The sequence below is a fragment of the Rousettus aegyptiacus genome, unplaced genomic scaffold (assembly GCF_014176215.1).
Source record: "Rousettus aegyptiacus isolate mRouAeg1 unplaced genomic scaffold, mRouAeg1.p scaffold_m13_p_9, whole genome shotgun sequence".
NCBI classification, from domain to species: Eukaryota; Metazoa; Chordata; class Mammalia; order Chiroptera; family Pteropodidae; genus Rousettus; species Rousettus aegyptiacus.
The window spans coordinates 63380377-63385659 of NW_023416312.1; positions in this window are offsets into that span (position 1 = coordinate 63380377).

A 5283-nucleotide genomic window follows, 5' to 3' on the forward strand; every position below is an offset into this window, starting at 1 on the left:
TTTCAGCCAGGTCCATTTCTTTTCCCTTCTGGGTAGGAAAGAACAACACACCCTCCCGAAGTAATGTAGAAAAGAAGTCCTTTTATCTTTGCATTGATTTGACTCCCATATGGTTTCCTCCTGATTCTGCTGTAAACCTAAGAGTCCCCCAAGGATCTAACAGATAATTCAAGGGCTACTTATGGTGAAGGAAGCATAGATCAATAGTAATACTTGGGGTCTGATCAATTTCAGTGAGGAGTATCATGGAATTACCCAATGGAAGAAGTAAGTATGTGAACATCAAGGCCCACCTGAAAAGAAATATTCTATTTGCAAATGGGCTAGTGGAAACACTCCTACTTCATCTAAATTCAGGGCTTAAAAAGAACAAGATTGATTTTGTTCCCTCTTGAGAAAAAAATTAATTTTCTATATTTTCAATTGTGCTTAATGTGGAGACACACTAAGTTAAAAGTAATGAAAAAAACGTCAGTTGAATTTTTTTTAAAGCATGCTATTGCTTCATGAACTCAATTGCTTTTGACCTTAAAATTCAATTAAGTAAACTTCATTGTTTTTAAGTCTCTGATGAATCTGTTCTCTTCACTTGGAGAGGTTTTCCCTTCACTAATCAGATACACTTTCCATTGTAAATGGGCTGATTTCTACAATGTGTACCTTAATGCAAACCTACCAAAATTACCTTATAGTTGTTAAACATTTTATTTCGGAAATATATGTGTTACCCATTGTAAATAGGTAGATGAGATCAAATTGCCAAATAATGAATACCCTATAAATAAATGACTCTAAACAGGTGTTGAAGTCTCAACGTACTACTCTTTGGAGATTCATTAAATATCTAAATATGTCACTTAGTGACATATGCAGAAAATATCAAAATATATCATGACTAGTACATGAAGTGGTATCTTCCTTGCCACATATATCTACATCTGCCATTGAACTGGAGTTATGGAATGTAGTATAATCCAGGAATCTATCTCCTACTCTGTTTGTAAGGGAAGGTGACCAGGAGTAACTTATCTAACTCAAATGTTAGAGATTAGTTATACTTCATCTAGGTCTTTGTGAAGAATATTCTACAGCAGGATGCACATAGTACTTAAGTACCACAGGAACTATTCTATGTTAGCATAAAAGTTAGCTCACATGCACCTCTTTCAAACTAAACCCTGGTTGGGAATGGCTGAATTCTTCACGGAGAGACCACTAATTTCTCAATTTTACCCCCCTTGGTAAAGAGCTCTATTTGGCTACTGTCCAAACACACAGTGAATTGTCATCAAACTGAGCCCAATAATACATGCTATTTATTGAGAAATGGTAATAAACCATTCTTTTTCTTAACCTTGCTGTATACAACTTTCAAGAGCTTTCCTTCTATGATTTGCCTATAAGTAGCCAGAGAAACTGACTAAGATATCTGGCCTGGGATAGGTATTTTACTTTAAATCAATTGGAGTTTCAATGGTTTAAAGTCACTTTTTCTCACCACCAGAGAATTCTAGAATATCAAAATGAAAAAATATTCTCTTTTCTGGCTTATAAGAGAGGCAACTTATTGTATTAATTCAGTGCTTACCCTGACACCCATACACAATAATTATTTAAAAATGGAAAGCACAGCTTAACAGTTAGGGGACATAGATAATATTTGGGTCCTGAAAATTTGTTTGCCCTAATGACCTTGCTGCTCTTTGGGAATAAGTTGACACTTGAATCTTTTAAACCACTCTTTACAAGGTATATAATTTAAAGTAGAATCAGCCATAGTTATTTGTGTATACTTTATCAGCAGTTTTTCAGAGCTATTTTTGCTTTTTCCTACAAAAGGGACAATGGAGCCCAATAATACCTGCTATTTATAACATACCTATTTCTTTCTCCAATGGTCTTTGCTGTTTTCTGACTATGCACTCTCTTTCTCCACATCACCATCTTACTCTGTAACCTTCCTCTAATCTTTCCGCAGTTGTACTATGTAATAGTATTACCTTATAACAACCTTGAACCCAGAATTGTCCCCTTTGAGCTCCACTTGGTTCTTGTCCAAGCACACAGTGAACTGCCGTCAAATGGTCTTGGTTTCTTCTTTCTACATCCTTTGCCACATGTTTAATGCCAGTGGTTTGTATCAATTAATCCTATAATTAAAACTCTCATTCGTTGAAATTATATCATTCTTGAATTTCTTCATTCCCCCCAAACTGCTTTCAGGTTCACCAGTTAAGAGCTGGAAGGGCAGATACTATGACATCTTACAGAACAACTTCAAGGCTAAGGCCTCTAAGGGCAATGGGTCACTTCCAAAATGTGGGTTCACTTCTTTCAATAATAAAAGGGTTATAACACTTATAATAAAAGAGTTAAATATGGTTGGAATAATAACAATAGCCTCCAGTATGTGACTGGATTCCTATGGGCAGCCCTTGCTCTTACTCCAGGTCTACCAGTATATCCCCTAAATAAATGCAAGCTCATACAGCATTAATAAAATTGCATTTCTTGTAGGAAAGTTTTCTTCCCTTTCTGTTTCTTTTTCTCCTCCTCTTGGAGGATCAAGGCAGGTAGACATTAACATATTAGCAAATTACCAGCAATATCAACTGAAGGTCTGTTTCTTTTGCAGAATTCTAAGAATTGAAAGGACCTACATAAAGTAGGGAACTCTCAGGTAGAAACTCAAGAGTGAAAATGTAATGGGTAGGAGCAAGACTTAAGAAGCTCTCCTAGAAGTAGGGAATTTAGGGGAGAAAAGTGGGACTTCCAGATGTCCACTGGAGGAAAATTTTGAACTGATTGATGATTTGATGGAGAAAATAAAGCAAGGTTGGTTTTATCCCCTTGACTCTGTGCAAGAATGACTGGCTAGCAGTAAAATCTGATTCTTGGTAATGACCTTCCTTATGCTGTTTTGTGAAAAGGGACTATCAATTCTTTACCCAAGATATTGGGGGAGGAGGGACAAAGGAAAGAGTTTATATCATACATCTTTATAAAACTTAATAAAGATAATGATTGAACACTGTTTTTCAGTGAAGAACTCTTCTCACCCATTAGCAATTCTTTCTCCACCTTCATCACAGAAAATATTTCTCAAGATTACCCCAATCATCCATATAAGAGATACCCAACTCTTATCTTCACCTTGGCAGCCCACTTAGCTAAAGAAAATTCTAGTGCTTAGTCAAAAAACAGTCTACTCTTATAAGCTATGCTCATGAGAATCTTTCCTCTGTCCCACTGGCTTTTCAAAATACTTTGTCCAATAAAAATTATTCCCACATATCTTACACGTCATTTTATTGAAATGTTACTTTAGTGCTAGGCCTTTTATATATATATATATTTGTAATATTCACATGTTCAAATTCAGTAGAGAATGCAAAATGGCTTTCCAAAGTGTAATGCTGATTTACGTTTTTACCAGCAATATGTGAGAGTTTCTATTGCTTCATATCCTCATCATTTGCTTTTGCCACTCTAATTTCTGACAATTTGGTGGGTGTGTAGTGGTATATCATTGTGGTTTTTATTTAAATACCCTTGTTGCTAATGATGTTGCACACCCTTTAATATGTTTATTTGTCATTTGTCTATCTTCTTTTATTAAGGACCTATTCAAGTCTTTGGACCATTTTTCTATAGGATTTTCTCTCCTTACTGATTTGTAGTAGTTCTTTATGTATTTTGTATGTAAGTCCTTTGTCAGTTAAGTATTTTGCAAACATCTACTCTTTGGATTGCCTTTTCATTCTCTTTATAGTATGATTTGATGGTCAGAAGTTCTAAATTTTAATGTATTCCAATTTGTCAATCCTTTCATTTAACGGTGCTTTGTATCATACTTAAGAAATCTTTGTTACTCCAAAGTCATGGATATATTCTACAATGCTATGTTCTAGAAGCTTAATTGTTTTACTTTTCACATTTAGATCTACAGTCCACCTTGAAACTATTTTTGTATAAGTGTGAGGTTGAGGGCAAGATTTATTTTTTCCTTTATGGATACTTCATTGGCCCAGAATGATTAATTTAAAAAATTCCTTTTTCCATTGCTCTACAGTGTCAATTTTGTCATAAATCAAATGCCCACATGTGTGTAGGCTTATTTCTGGCCTCTGTTCTATTGCTCTGTCTACCTTTTTGAAAAGACCAAATTATATTTATTAATGTAATTTTACAAATTTTGCTATCTGATAATGTCAATCCTCCAACTTTGTTCTTCTTTAGGATTGTCTCAGCTATTCTTGGCCTTTTGCACTCCTTTATAAATTTTAGTGTCAGCCTGTCATTTTCTGCCAAAAGAAGAGGAAAAAGAAAAAGGAAGAGGAAGAGGAAGAGGAAGAGGAAGAGGAAGAGGAAGAGGAGGAGCGATTTTGATTGGTTGGATTGCATCTATAAATCAATTTGGAGAGAACTGACATTTTGGCAATATTGAACTTTCAGTCCATAAACTTAGTCACTGCCACCATTTATTTATATCTGCTTTAACTTTTTAAAAATAATATTTTGTAGTTTCCTGTGTAGAAAAGTTATTAGATTAATTCCTAGGTATTTTATGTTATTGTAAATGGTATCTTTTAAAAACACTTACTTATAATTTCTTGATAATATATTGAAATAAAATTGATATTTGCACATTGACTTCTTTCCCAGTAAATTTGCAAAATTTATTAATTATAATACTTATCTGCAGGCTCTTTTGTGGTTCTATATGCACATTCATGGAGTCAATACATTGGAATGTGTGTGTATATCTGTATGTAATACAAATGTCTGCTGGGAAACTGTAGCAATGAAATGTCTCACATGTGACTACAAATTAATCTATAAATTGTGATTTCCACTCTGTATCCACTCTCTTCTTTCCTTCTTTTTTGGATCTCACTTGTGTATATCTGCTGCTTGTGAAGCTACTCAGAAAAGTATTACTGCTGACACCACCTACAGTATCAAATAGGCTCTTTAGATGCTTCTACAATGCCCAGTCTTTGAGGTGTCAGAACTTTACTGGGTCCTTGGAAAGGTAAAATAAAGGGCTTTCCTGCTCTGAGTTAAACTGTGTTGTCTGGGTTCTAAAGCTGATTTTCTTGTGCCCAGAGTTTCAGAAACTTCCTCGCCCCTTTCTCTAGCCACAAGTGTTGGGGGCACATCATATATTGTTGCCTCCATCTTCTCTCTTCATCTCTTTTGGTTTATCACCCCAAAATTTAAAAAAAAAGTCTCATTGTTTATGATGGAGGCAAATGTATACTAGTATGTGGAGGGAAGAGG